General features: G+C 40.4%; 1 protein-coding gene across 1 annotated transcript in view; it reads right to left on the bottom strand.

The window, feature by feature from the left end:
• The window catches only part of aqr (aquarius intron-binding spliceosomal factor), a 154,261-nt gene that overhangs the window by 68,812 nt on the left and 70,528 nt on the right, over positions 1 to 14,921 (bottom strand).

Here is a 14,921-nt window from a genome sequence, read left to right as displayed (position 1 = left end):
CTGGACCGTATTTTGAGAGACAAGCTCAGAGTTTAGGCGACTTCCGTAAACACAGAGCACACTCTCTACATGTGACATCGTCGTCTCCTCCAATATACATGCGGGACACTTTTGGACCATTTAATGTTCACACTGAAGATCACATACAAGTCGCATTTAATTGTAAATGTGAACGACCTCGCAAAAAAATCGGATTTCACAAAAAAAAATCCGAATTGATCATTAAGCCCTGCAGTCTGAACATAACCTAAAAGTCTTTGTTAAACCACTTCTTGTGCAAAGTTCATATAAAACACAAACATTGTAATCATCAAAACAGTGAAAATGTCAAATGTGCTGCATAAACGAGTTTCTTTCCTCTGAACAAACAACAAAACTGTAGCTCTGTAACAAAATTATTCAGTAAAATATACAAAAAAATACTCTTGACAATATATTGATACAGCAGCCCAAGATATCGATACTGCATCATCGCAATACAACAATACGATATATCGATATTTCAATATTTTTGCACACCCCTAACTGTATTGTATATGAAACCAACTTTTTAGCATATTACCATTGTTCTTTCTATTATTTTAAAAGTGCAATCAAAAGCTTTTCTCCATGGAGATGTTATTGCTTTATCTGGAATGTTCCCCAGTATTTTATTAAACATTTCTATCTCTATGGAGACTAAATCAGACCAAGTTACACGTCAAATCTGTGGAGAGGCGACGCCGCTCACAGTCAGAATGTTTGTTTTCCTAGGTATTTTTGAGCTACAAACCCACCTGTAATTAGGGATTTACAGATTTACTTTTTCTGCCAGATCTCGTGAGATAAAACTGCCACAAGATTTTGCACACGTGAGAAAAATTATCTTGTGAGATTGGACAATAAAGACTTAAGGGATGGTAAATTAAATCTCTTACGAAGCTGTAGTTTTAAAAAGTAGGCGTACAATTCCCAAAAATGTTAAATACAAAAATGTTTGACCAAAACTGCAAATGGAATCACACATTTTTATTATTTTATTATTATATATTTTATTGGCTTTATTTATTTATTGCTAATCTATGATTTTGCTCTTATTTTATTTTACAGATTTTATTATTTTAAGACTAGTATGATTATTTTAGTAGTTTATTTTGTCGTTATTATTATGTATTTGTGCAGCACTTTGGAAACTGTTTGTTTGTGAAATGTGCTATAGAAATAAAGTGGACTGGATTGGATTTTTAAAATGATAGATTATGTGAAAATCTCGTCTTGTCTCGATCTCGTGGACCTAATCTCGGACCCCCAACCAAAAAGTGACACAGCGCAGGTTTAAAAGAAACAGTCGAGGACAAAATTAACAAAATAGCGGCACTACAAGTATGTATCAGGAAATTGGAGAGATATTTGGAGAGATATATCGATTTCGTCCAGTATCAATATTAGCTCCTGTATTGTCCCCAGTATTTCCTGATTCTCGGGTGACTAGATGTTTGCTCCTCAGAGGTGCTGCTGACACTTCACTTCAGATACATATCCCATCCATCACCGAGCTCCGTCCCATCCATCCGTGTCACTGCAGCCTTCACAACAGCACGTCTGAGCAGCAACCACAAGGCCCAGCTAATAGAGACGTATCGACGACGAGTATCTACGGTTTTTAAGGGCGAAACAGAGATAGCAGTGTCATTTATAAGGTCGGTATTTGCGCTTTTTAAACAAGGAGAATTGACCTTTATGAGCCATGTAACTGGTCAGGAGTTCCAAGTAGGGTTGTTAAAGGTATCGAAAATAGATACTAATCAATACTAAACATATAAAAGTTCACGGAAACGATCCTTTACAGAAATTAGCCTTTCCTGAACAGCTTTAGAATGATCTTGAGCTGCATCAGAACAATTATAAGAGCACACAGACTTGTATACGCCCATGGACACTATGGAACCTACTAGACAACTGAGGGATTATGCAGATATAAGGCCACAGGGGTATAGAACAACAACAACAAAGTACCGTATTTTAGGGGCTATTAAGCGCTCTGGATTATAAGACGCACTGTCATTAAATGGTCTATTTTCGAACTTTTTTCACACATAAACCGCACCAGACTTTAAACGAAAACACAACAGTGTGATGGGTCAGTGGGACTTTGTTTGGCGCGTTCACGGTGACTCTGGGCTTTGTTCAGTTGTGGCGTGTAGGGAGGGTGCTGTCTGGGACCGCTCGATCGGTCGCAATGACTCAATTGTTCAGTTGTGACTCAGATTGGTACATTGGACTCGCTTTTTCGGTTCGTTCCTCCGTTCCGTTCCTCGTCCGCGTGGAGTGATGAGTGTGTTTTTCGCTGTGCGGTCGCTGTCTGCTCTGTGTGTGTTTGCGTGCTCTGCGGGTGGTGCGGCTTTATAGTTTACTGAAGTCGTGCTGGGACACCCAAGTGGATTCGTGTATGGGGCGCTCTGGATTGTGGGGCGTGCGGTTGTTTTTTGATGCAGTTAGAGGCTTAAGAGAGTGCCTAATGTCCCGGAAAATACGGTACTACCATCTAATGTTGAAAATCAAAATCAGTTGTCCAAAGAAAGTGTTTTTTTTATTAACATTGTGATATCATGTCCATAGCTTAATATTGAAATAGAGTTTGAAATTTTTGTATTGTGACTACTCAAGTATCTAGTTAGTAGCCACCTAGTGCCTCCACTCAATTTCATTTCTCTCCAGTGACTAGGTCAGGAATTGGAATACACTAGACGATTCACAAAAACCCTGGAAGTGCGAGTCGGGCACCAGCCAATCAGCGAAGTGCAGTACATTCTGTGTTGGCAACGATTCCCGAGATCAAGGATTTAAAGCCGGAACAAAGGTGAATTTTTTCAAGGGGAAAGATGTTATTGCCCTTCTTCCTATGGGATTTGGGAAAAGCTTAATCTGTCCATTTTGAGTTCGTCTGTCAATCTATCCATCCATCTTGAAACAAACACTACAATTCTGTACGATTAAACGATTTACAAGTACCGTATTAGACCGCTCCAACCGCATCAAAAAACGACTGCGTGCCCCACAATCCAGAGCGCCCTATACACGAATCCACTCGGACGTCCCAGCACGACTTCAGTAAACTACAAAGCCGCAACACCCACAGGACTTTTGAACAGTGCACACTGACTTCCTGCTTTGGTTGCCTCTTTCTCTATCTTGCCACGTTTACTACTTGTTCATTGGAACTGCTAAATGTTGTTGTTTTAAATGTATTTATTTTTTAACATTGCTTATTATTATTATTATTGTTTTTTATCTCTTTCTGTATCACTGGGCCTCGGGGAGCACATTTCGTTCTGTCATGTGTTTCTCTCACATGTTTGAATGACAAAATAAAGAACCTTGAACCTTGAACACACAAACACACACAGAGCAGACAGTGACCGCACAGCGAAACACACCCACAGCCACACTCCACGCCGACGAGGAACGGAACGGAGGAACGAACCGAAAAAGCGAGCGCAATGTGCCACTTCTAGACACGACTGAACAACTGAGTCACTGCGAACACGCCGACAATCCAGCGGTCCCAGACAGCACCTCCCTACACGCCACAACTGAACAAAGCCCAGAGTCACCGTGAACGCCACAAACAAACAAAACCACTCACCCATCCAACTGTTGTGTTTTGTTTAAAGCCCAGTGCGGTTTATTTGTGAAAAAGTTCAAAAATAGACCATTTAATGACAGTGCGTCTTATAATCCAGAGCGCCTAATAGCCCGAAAAATACGGTAAACAAAATTTTTGTCCGTCTGTTCATTTTGAGTTCGTCTGTCCATCTATCTAACCATCTAGAAACAAACACTACAATTAACAGCATACACTCCCTATTCCGTGATTTTTACAGTAAATTAGGTACATTTTCAGCTTTCTGGGAAAAAAAAATTGTCAAAAAAATTGAATATGTGCCATCTCTTCTGACCACTACAATTTCAAGTACTAAGTTACATCACACAAAACTTCCCTGATTATAGCCCGGTGTTTCTGATACAAATTTTTGAAATGTGGAGATTTCAATACCACAATTATAACAAAAAAAACCCTCAAAATTCAACTCCTTTCCGTGTTAGATGAGCCAGAATTTCACATTAAGCCCGCCCTTATTAACACACATCCCAAAGTTACAGATTTCTTTTACAGTGCATCTTGACAGACGGGCCAGACACGAGTAGTCCCGGGGCATCTCTGGGCCGTATAAATATTTGATGTGTTACTATTTTAAAATTAATATTAACCAATCACTCCATGCATTATTGAAGAGGTCTATTTTTAACCCCCGTGGCTCCAGATGGGTGGGAGGCTGAAATGGAGAGACAGTGAGGGCAGAGGGGACACACGGTCAGGGACGACAACAAGAGGAGAAGAGGAAGAGGAGGATGAGGAGGAGGAAAGAAGATCCGTCTTTGGAGGAACCCGTAAGGCATCCTGGCCTTTCTCTCTGGACTAAAAACATGGTCCTGATTGCCACATGAGTAAGAAATATAACGCTTGACCAAATAAAATCACTTGACCAAACTAAAATGGGAACTGCATCCAAACTTCAAATGTTCAAATAAATATATAAACTCAAAATAATAATAATGCAGTAGTTTCAAAGTCACTTTTTGCACATTCTTCATTCCCTCCACCATTGCAGACACAGCTGCCCTGGGACAGACTGACAGAAGCGAGAATGTCAATGTGCACCAATGACCACTACCAACACACACACTATATTTATACTACGAAATGGGTGGAAATTAGTCAGACTGGCACCACCTAGTGCCTCTACTCAATGTCATTTTCCTCCAGCAAGTAGGTCAGGAATCAGAATACACTAGACGGTTTGCAAAAATCCAAGAAGTTGTAGATTGCGCACTGGTCAATCAGCGAAGAGCTGTGAAGCCATGACTGGGTCCCTTTTGTTGAACAGCACAACAGTAAACAAAGTGGTCGAGATGGATGTAGACAAAGACAGACATTCTGTGTTGGCGACGATTCCCGAGATCAAGGATTTAAAGCCGGAACAAAGAGAATGTTTGGTGAATTTTATCAAGGGGAAAGATGTTATTGCCCTTCTTCCTACGGGATTTGGAGCATTACATACGTCACGACCAAATAGCAGCGATTGGTTAAATTTAAAAAAAGTACCCGCCTAACGTCGATCGAACGAATCCTAATGCTGCGAGGTCAGACGGTTTCCATGAAGTGAAACCAGATGATGAATCAGGCTAGATGGAAATAGGGGATAGGAGAAAATGGGAATTTTTTGGACCAGATCCCAAGACAGGACAGGGGCTGGTTTGTACTTGGATGAGAGACCACTGGGAATTCCATGTGCCACAGTGAGGCGCTAGTGGAAAATGTGTCCTTAAGAAAGACACTTCACACACATTGCCTATGAATCAGATTGGCCGCCTTGATTCAGTCAGTCTGCGCCAGGGCAGCTGTGGCTACAACAGCTTACAAGTAGTTTCCCCCACTGACTGTGCAGTGAATGAATTATACACAGCAAACCGGAGTGTTAAAGTTTCAAGGCAAAATATTTAAGAGTTGTTTTTTAACACAAAAAGTCTTATTTTAACTATTTGAAAGTTAAATTAAGGTTCGAGTTGGGTTTATTTGTCAGTGTTGATATGGCTGAAGCTATTTCAACTTGTCTTACTGTTAATTTGGCAACTTCCACCCACCACCTCAAACTCCCATGAGACAAGACCAGTTTGAACCAGTTTTGAACATAATTTCATCTTAAATTAACTAAAATAAAATGTAAAAATAAAACACCTGCGTGTGTTGTGTTGTGTGTGTGTGTTTTAATCTTAAAACATAAAAATAATTATGCAGAATTTGACTGATTTCGAGGTTAAACAGGAACGTTGGTCCAGTGTTAATTAACATTTCCAAAAATTATATATTATATTAACTCTAGAGCAGATTGGACTCATATAAGCCCTGAGAAAATGGTAAGTGTCAATTTTAACACTCCACTTATTGCTGTGTAGAGGACTATTTAAGAGTTATTATTATCATTACTCAAGACTAATAATGTACTCAAACCTGCACCACTAAAACACTGACGACAGTACATGGTTATAAAATGATTCAAAGCTCATAAAAGTCAATTTTCCCAAAGTATGTGCACTTTAAAGGGCCCAGCTCATGCAAAATAGCTCTTTTCACATTGTATCTTCTATATATAAACAAGCACAATTTGAGTTTTGGAACATCCATTACACAATAGTTATGAAATCTTACTGATTTCTTGGACGCATCACAGACCAGGAACTATGAAAGACCGACTATTGCTCCTCCCCCCGCCCGTCCTGAGAAAGCACAGGCTCCGCCCTCCAAACGTGACGTTGGCTCTGAGTGAGCCGCCCTTCCTCCGCCCATCTCAGGGAGGGAGGGGGAGACAGGCGTGCACCCTGATAGCGGTCGGAATAAACTTTTATTCATCATGGAGATACAGCGCGTTCAGCCGCATGTGTTGGACCCAGGAATCGGACGAGGACTTGGAGAAGCACGAAGCACAAGCACCGCGTCAACATCAGCTGAACATTACTGATTGGTAAAGTATTAATAAACACTAGTAGATGAACTTAATATATCGTGTACACTGGAGGAGGCGAGGCGGAGGTGGTGGAGCGGGGGGCGGGTGCAAAGCGCTTTCTGCTACGTCAAACGCGTCATAGGTGTATCTGCCGCGTCATTGTTGTAGCAGCTTTAGTTCATTGTCACGTGGGAAGGCGGCAGAAATACGCTACAATTTGTTAAAAAAAAAAAAACACCAAATCAATCTAAAAACCACTTTGGCAACATATACAAGGCCCACACATCACTCTTAGAAGGTAGAAAGCTCTGAAAAGTTGATTTTGCATGAGATGGGCCCTTTAAATTTGAGACTCAGAGTCCTTGTCCTGGTTGAGTCCTTAAGTCTGGACCGTGTGCAGTGTTCAGTCTGGTGAGTATTTTAAACACCAGATCAGCACATTCAGCAGAACCTGCTCCTGCTCCACACGACACGAGATCTGAACGTGTGAACGGAGCTCACTGCAGCACGAGAGACGGAGAGAGAGAAGAGGGAAAAGAGGAGGAGAAAAGGAGACGGAGAGAGAGGAGAAGAAGAGGGGAGAGAGGAGAGCAAAAGGGGAAGAGAGAAGGCAACGGAAGGGACCAAGGGGAAGAAAGGGTGACAGAGAAGTGCGAGGAAAGGGTGAAGGAGAGATGGGAGGGGAAGCTGAAAAGAGATGGAGAGACGGGAGAGAGGAGTGAAAAGAAGTAGAGAGAGAGAGAGTGAAGGGGAGGAAGAGAGAAGGGAAAGACAGACTGAATAGAGGAGCACAGGAAAGGAAAGTACGAGGAAAGCGAGGAGAGAATGGGATGAGAAAGGCAGAGAGAAGGGTAGAGAGAAAAGAGTGGAGGAAAAGAGTGAGAAGGAAAAGAAAAAGAGAGAGAAGGGGAAGAGAAAGAGTAGAGAGAGAGAGAAGGAGGGAGGAGCAAAGGGAAAAGAGAAGGAAGGGAACAAATTAATACAGAGGGAGAGAAGGATGGAGAAAGGTAGAGAAAAGGGAGAGAGACAGAGAGAAGGGGAGGGGGAGAGAGACAGGAAGGGAAAGGAGGAGAAAGAGAGGGAAGGGGAAGAAAGATAGAAATGAGAGGGGGAGAAAGGAAGGAGAACGAGAAAGGAGAAGAGGAGAGTAAGAGAGAAAGAGAGACGATGAAGAGAGAAAGGAGAACGAGGGATGAAAGGGGAAGGGGAAAGAGACAGATGGAGAGAGAGAAAGAGAAAGCGAAAGAAAGACAGCAAAGAAGAGAGGAAGAGAGTCAGAGAGAGGGAAGACGAAGAGAAGAAAGAACAAGGGATGAGAGGGGAGTGGAAAAAGAGAGAAAGAAGAGTGAGAGAGAGACAGAGAGAGGTAGGAAGATGAAGAGAGAAGCGAGAAAGGATGACAAAGGTAGAAGGGAGAGAAACGCGAGAGACAGAGAAAAGTGGGGAAGACAGAGCGAGGGATAACGGAAGGAAAAGAGGGAGCGAGAGAGGAAGGAGAGAAAAGGAGAGAGGGATGGAGAGACCAAAAGATCAGCGAGGAATGGCGGTTGGAGTGGAGGCGTGGCGATGCGGAGAGATACACATCCCCCAAAGATAAATCAAGGTCGCGGCGCATGTTGGCCATATTACCTCCAGCCAATAACTCCTTTATTGCTTTTCGGAGACCTTCCTGGTGTTCCTCATAAATCTGCAACGCTCCTCTCCTCCCCGCAGAAACACAAGGCGGCTCCCGAGGAATTAGACCGAGCCGAGCCGAGCCGAGCCGCGCGTAGTAAAGGGCTGACAGTGGGTAAAGATAAGTAATAGCGTCGTGCGCGGATAAGAAAGAAAGGCGCGCGAAGGATCTTAACTCAATATTAGCGCCAGATAGAGACGGATGGAGTCGGAGGGTACGTGGACATCACAGTGCTGCAGGGAAATAGTGACAAAAATGCAAATTAACAAGCAAACGGTGGAACTTTTCTGTCTGGAGTCCATGGAGATGTGATTATGTAGCTTGGAGTGGTTCACAGTTTGGGATTAGACTGATCTGTCTAATGCCGGACATGCACTGTGAGATGTTTTCGATCGTTTCACTCAAACTGTAAACTGTTAAAACTGTACGACCAAACTGCAGGGTGTAAAAGTTCACAGCTCGTGGAACTATTTCACAGAGCAAAACCCTGACGAGAGGTGACTGGGTTTCTTACATTCTTGTGACATTACCGATCGGGAGCTGATCATGAGGTCCATGTTTACTACGCGAAGCACGACACACGATTAAGCCAAAACTCGGCCCGATCCCAAAAACAGTTGCACGAGTGAAAAATCGGCTCAAAAAAAAAAAGCCAAAAATCGCACGGTGTATGCCAGCTTCATTTTTTTGTTGTAGTTTTTTCTTGTTGCTGTAGTTTTTTTCTTGTTGTAGTTTTTTTTTTCGTTGTTGTTGTAGTTTTCTTGTAGTTTTTTTCTTGTAGTTGTAGTAGTTGTTGTAATTGTTGTAGTAGTAGTTGTAATTGTTGTAGTAGTAGTTTGTAGTAGTAGTAGTAGTTGTAGTAGTAGTAGTTGTAGTAGTAGTTGTAGTAGTAGTAGTAGTTGTAGTAGTAGTAGTAGTAGTAGTAGTAGTAGTAGTGTAGTAGTAGTAGTTGTTGTAGTAGTAGTAGTAGTTGTAGTGTAGTAGTTGTAGTAGTAGTAGTTGTAGTAGTAGTTGTTGTAGTAGTTGTTGTAGTAGTTGTAGTAGTAGTAGTTGTAGTAGTTCTAGTTAGTAGTTGTAGTAGTTGTTGTAGCAGTAGTTGTAGTAGTTGTAGTTGTTCTAGTAGTTGTAGTAGTAGTAGTAGTAGTTGTTGTAGTAGTAGTAGTTGTAGTTGTAGTAGTTGTTGTAGTAGTAGTTGTTGTAGCAGTAGTTGTTGTAGTAGTTGTAGATGTTCTAGTAGTTGTAGTAGTAGTAGTAGTAGTAGTTGTTGTAGTCGAGCCGCGCGTAGTAAAGGGCTGACAGTGGGTAAAGATAAGTAATAGCGTCGTGCGCGGATAAGAAAGAAAGGCGCGCGAAGGATCTTAACTCAATATTAGCGCCAGATAGAGACGGATGGAGTCGGAGGGTACGTGGACATCACAGTGCTGCAGGGAAATAGTGACAAAAATGCTAATTAACAAGCAAACGGTGGAACTTTTCTGTCTGGAGTCCATGGAGATGTGATTATGTAGCTTGGAGTGGTTCACAGTTTGGGATTAGACTGATCTGTCTAATGCCGGACATGCGCTGTGAGATGTTTTCGATCGTTTCACTCAAACTGTAAACTGTTAAAACTATACGACCAAACTGCAGGGTGTAGAAGTTCACAGCTCGTGGAACTATTTCACGGAGCAAAACCCTGACCAGAGGTGACTGGGTTTCAAACAGATTTGGTATTCTTGTGACATTACCGATCGGGAGCTGATCATGAGGTCCATGTTTACTACGCGAAGCACGACACACGATTAAGCCAAAACTCGGCCCGATCCCAAAAACAGTTGCACGAGTGAAAAATCGGCTAAAAAAAAGCCCAAAAATCGCACGGTGTATGCCAGCTTCATTTTTTTGTTGTTGTTGTCGTTTTTTTCTTGTTGTAGTAGTAGTAGTTAGTTGTAGTTGTAGTAGTAGTAGTTGTAGTAGTAGTTAGTAGTAGTAGTTGTTAGTAGTTAGTAGTTGTAGTAGTAGTAGTTTGTTGTAGTAGTAGTAGTTGTAGTAGTAGTAGTAGTAGTAGTAGTAGTAGTAGTAGTAGTAGTAGTAGTAGTAGTAGTAGTAGTAGTAGTAGTAGTAGTAGTTAGTAGTAGTAGTAGTTGTAGTAGTAGTAGTAGTAGTAGTAGTAGTTGTAGTAGTAGTTAGTAGTAGTAGTAGTAGTAGTAGTAGTAGTAGTAGTGTTGTAGTAGTAGTAGTAGTTGTAGTAGTAGTAGTAGTAGTTGTTGTAGTAGTAGTAGTAGTAGTAGTTAGTAGTAGTAGTAGTAGTAGTAGTAGTAGTAGTAGTAGTAGTAGTGTAGTAGTTAGTAGTAGTAGTGTAGTAGTAGTAGTAGTAGTAGTAGTAGTAGTAGTAGTAGTAGTAGTAGTAGTAGTAGTAGTAGTAGTAGTAGTTGAGTAGTAGTAGTAGTAGTAGTAGTAGTAGTAGTAGTAGTGTTGTAGTAGTAGTAGTAGTTGTAGTAGTAGTAGTAGTAGTAGTAGTAGTAGTAGTAGTAGTTGTAGTAGTAGTAGTAGTAGTAGTAGTAGTAGTAGTAGTAGTAGTAGTAGTAGTAGTAGTTGTAGTAGTAGTAGTAGTTGTAGTAGTAGTAGTAGTAGTAGTAGTAGTAGTAGTAGTTGTAGTAGTAGTAGTAGTAGTAGTAGTAGTAGTAGTAGTAGTCTAGTAGCGAGCGCGTAGTAAAGGGCTGACAGTGGGTAAAGATAAGTAATAGCGTCGTGCGCGGATAAGAAAGAAAGGCGCGCGAAGGATCTTAACTCAATATTAGCGCCAGATAGAGACGGATGGAGTCGGAGGGTACGTGGACATCACAGTGCTGCAGGGAAATAGTGACAAAAATGCTAATTAACAAGCAAACGGTGGAACTTTTCTGTCTGGAGTCCATGGAGATGTGATTATATAGCTTGGAGTGGTTCACAGTTTGGGATTAGACTGATCTGTCTAATGCCGAACATGCACTGTGAGATGTTTTCGATCGTTTCACTCAAACTGTAAACTGTTAAAACTGTACGACCAAACTGCAGGGTGTAAAAGTTCACAGCTCGTGAAACTACTTCAACAGAGCGAACCCTTCACGAGAGGTGACTGGGTTTCAAACAGATTTGGTATTCTTGTGACATTACCGATCGGGAGCTGATCATGAGGTCCATGTTTACTACGCGAAGCACGACACACGATTAAGCCAAAACTCGGCCCGATCCCAAAAACAGTTGCACGAGTGAAAAATCGGCTAACAAAAAAAGCCAAAAATCGCACGGTGTATGCCAGCTTCATTTTTTTGCTGTTGTTGTCGTTTTTTTCTTGTTGTAGTTTTTTGTTGTTGTTGTTTGGGGTGTTTTTGTAGTTTTTTTCTTGTTGCTGTAGTTTTTTTTCTTGTTGTAGTTTTTTTTTCTTGTTGTTGTAGTTTTCTTGTAGTTTTTTTCTTGTAGTTGTAGTAGTAGTAGTAGTTGTAGTAGTTGTTGTAGTAGTTGTTGTAGTAGTTGTAGTAGTAGTTGTAGTAGTTGTTGTAGTAGTAGTAGTAGTTGTAGTAGTTGTTGTAGTAGTAGTAGTAGTAGTTGTTGTAGTAGTAGTAGTTAGTAGTAGTAGTTGTTGTAGTAGTAGTTGTTGTAGTAGTTGTAGTAGTAGTTGTAGTAGTAGTAGTTGTTGTAGTAGTAGTAGTAGTAGTAGTTGTAGTAGTAGTAGTAGTAGTAGTAGTAGTAGTTGTAGTAGTAGTAGTTGTTGTAGTTGTTGTAGTAGTTGTTGTAGTAGTTGTAGTAGTAGTTGTAGTAGTTGTTGTAGTAGTTGTTGTAGTAGTTGTAGTAGTGTTGTAGTAGTTGTTGTTGTAGTAGTTGTAGTAGTTGTAGTAGTTGTAGTAGTTGTTGTAGTTGTTGTAGTAGTGTAGTAGTAGTTGTTGTAGTTGTTTGTAGTAGTTGTAGTAGTAGTAGTTGTTGTAGTAGTTGTTGTAGTAGTTGTTGTAGTAGTTGTAGTAGTAGTAGTTGTAGTAGTTGTTGTAGTAGTTGTAGTAGTAGTTGTTGTAGTTGTTGTAGTAGTTGTTAGTAGTAGTTGTTGTAGTTGTAGTAGTAGTTGTAGTAGTTGTTGTAGTAGTTGTAGTAGTTGTTGTAGTAGTTGTTGTAGTAGTTGTTGTAGTTAGTTGTAGTAGTTTGTAGTAGTGTTGTAGTTGTTGTAGCAGTTGTTGTAGCAGTTGTTGTAGTAGTTGTTGTAGCAGTTGTTGTTCTAGTAGTTGTTGTAGTAGTAGTTGTTGTTGTAGTAGTTGTAGTTGTTCTAGTAGTAGTAGTAGTAGTTGTTGTAGTAGTAGTAGTAGTTGTTGTAGTAGTTGTTGTAGTAGTTGTTGTAGTAGTTGTTGTAGCAGTAGTTGTTGTAGTAGTTGTAGTTGTTCTAGTAGTTGTTGTAGTAGTAGTAGTAGTAGTTGTTGTAGTAGTTGTTGTAGCAGTAGTTGTTGTAGTAGTTGTAGTTGTTCTAGTAGTTGTTGTAGCAGTAGTTGTTGTAGTAGTTGTAGTTGTTCTAGTAGTTGTTGTAGTAGTAGTAGTAGTTGTTGTAGTCGAGCCGCGCGTAGTAAAGGGCTGACAGTGGGTAAAGATAAGTAATAGCGTCGTGCGCGGATAAGAAAGAAAGGCGCGCGAAGGATCTTAACTCAATATTAGCGCCAGATAGAGACGGATGGAGTCGGAGGGTACGTGGACATCACAGTGCTGCAGGGAAATAGTGACAAAAATGCAAATTAACAAGCAAACGGTGGAACTTTTCTGTCTGGAGTCCATGGAGATGTGATTATATAGCTTGGAGTGGTTCACAGTTTGGGATTAGACTGATCTGTCTAATGCTGAACATGCGCTGTGAGATGTTTTCGATCGTTTCACTCAAACTGTACGACCAAACTGCAGGGTGTAAAAGTTCACAGCTCGTGAAACTACTTCAACAGAGCGAACCCTTCACGAGAAGCGACTGGGTTTCGAACAGATTTGATATTCTTGCGACTTAACATTGCCGATCGGGAGTTGGTCGTGAGCTATTAATCGGGCCATGTTTACTACACGAAGCACGATACACGAATAAGCCAAAACTCGGCCCGATCCCAAAAAACCGAAAATCGCACGGTGTATGACAGCTTTATTTGTTTTTTTGTTGTTGTTGTTTTTCTTATTTTTTTATGTTGTTTTTCTTGTTGTAGTTTTTTTTCCTTGTTATTGTAGTTTTTTTCTAGTTGCTGTAGTTTTTTTTCTTTTTTTTTTTTTCTTGTTGTAGTAGTAGTAGTAGTAATAGTAGTAGTAGTAGTAGTAGTAGTAGTTGTTGTAGTAGTTGTTGTAGTTGTAGTAGTAGTTGTTGTAGTAGTTGTTGTGGTTGTTGTAGTAGTTGTAGAAATAGTAAAAGTAGTAGCAGTAGTAGTAGTTGTTGTAGTTATTGTTGTAGTAGTTGTAGAAGTAGTAGTAGTAGTAGTAGTAGTAGTAGTAGTAGTAGTAGTTGTTGTTGTAGTTATTGTTGTAGTAGTTGTAGAGTAGTAGTAGTAGTAGTAGTAGTAGCAGTAGTAGTAGCAGTAGTAGTAGCAGTAGCAGTAGCAGTAGCAGTAGCAGTAGCAGTAGTAGCAGTAGTAGTAGTAGTAGTAGTAGTAGTAGTAGTAGTAGTAGTAGTAGTAGTAGTAGTAGTTGTTGTAGTAGTTGTTGTTGTTGTTGTTGTTGTTGTTGTTGTTGTTGTTGTTGTTGTTGTTGTTGTTGTTGTTGTTGTTGTTGTTGTTGTTGTTGTTGTTGTTGTTGTTGTTGTTGTTATAGTTGTTGTAGTAGTTGTTGTAGTTGTTGTAGTAGTTGTTGTGGTTGTTGTAGTAGTTGTAGAAGTAGTAGAAGTAGCAGTAGTAGTTGTTGTAGTTGTTGTTATAGTTGTTGTAGTAGTTGTTGTAGTAGTTGTTGTAGTAGTTGTTGTGGTAGTTGTGGTAGTAGTTGTAGAGTAGTAGAAGTAGAAGTAGTAGTAGTTGTTGTGGTTGTAGTTGTGGTTGCAGTTGTTGTAGTAGTTGTAGAAGTAGTAGAAGTAAAAGTAGTAGTAGTTGTTGTAGTTGTTGTTGCACTTTAACCAAAAACTGAATTTGTCAAGTAATCTGTCAACCATTAAATGAATCACACATTAGTGATGGACCCATATTACACAGGTTTGCCAAGCTTCTTTGAGTGTCCATGTTTTTTTTTCCCACAGTTTTCACATATTGTCATACATAATGTATGTCAAATGCATGTACATATTTATGTATACGTATAAGTGTGTGCCTATTGTGCGATTATAATTAAAAATTGTGGAATTGTGTGAACACTTAAGACTAAAAAAATTGATAATGAATCTCCATGGCGACAATAGGCTTTATTCACTCTTACGTCAAAACCAGGAATACGCTTGGAAACATGCGATGACAACTTCCGGTGTAGTTCCCGCCATCTGACTGTGATAAAACCCACTGAAGTAAATGTGATCAGTGGTAAAATGAAGACTGCAGACGTATGTGCTGTTCGGAATCATCTGGAATTTGGCGCCTCGTCTCTTCTAATCACATGTACCCAGTGCGCTCGGAGTTGAAATGATGAAAACTGAGGTGTGGTTGTAATTGTTGATTAGCCGAACATAACAGAGCGCTACAATGACATGGAGATGAAGAAAACTGGGACATTTTTCATTTTTCATTTCATTTTTCCTAGATTTTGTCAGAGCCCGC

This window comes from Boleophthalmus pectinirostris, unplaced genomic scaffold, assembly GCF_026225935.1.
Source record: "Boleophthalmus pectinirostris isolate CB_2022bp ecotype Guang Dong unplaced genomic scaffold, ASM2622593v1 HiC_scaffold_10, whole genome shotgun sequence".
Lineage (NCBI taxonomy): Eukaryota > Metazoa > Chordata > Actinopteri > Gobiiformes > Gobiidae > Boleophthalmus > Boleophthalmus pectinirostris.
The sequence above is the reverse complement of the archived record's forward strand: the minus strand, read 5'-3'. Positions and strand labels throughout refer to the sequence as shown.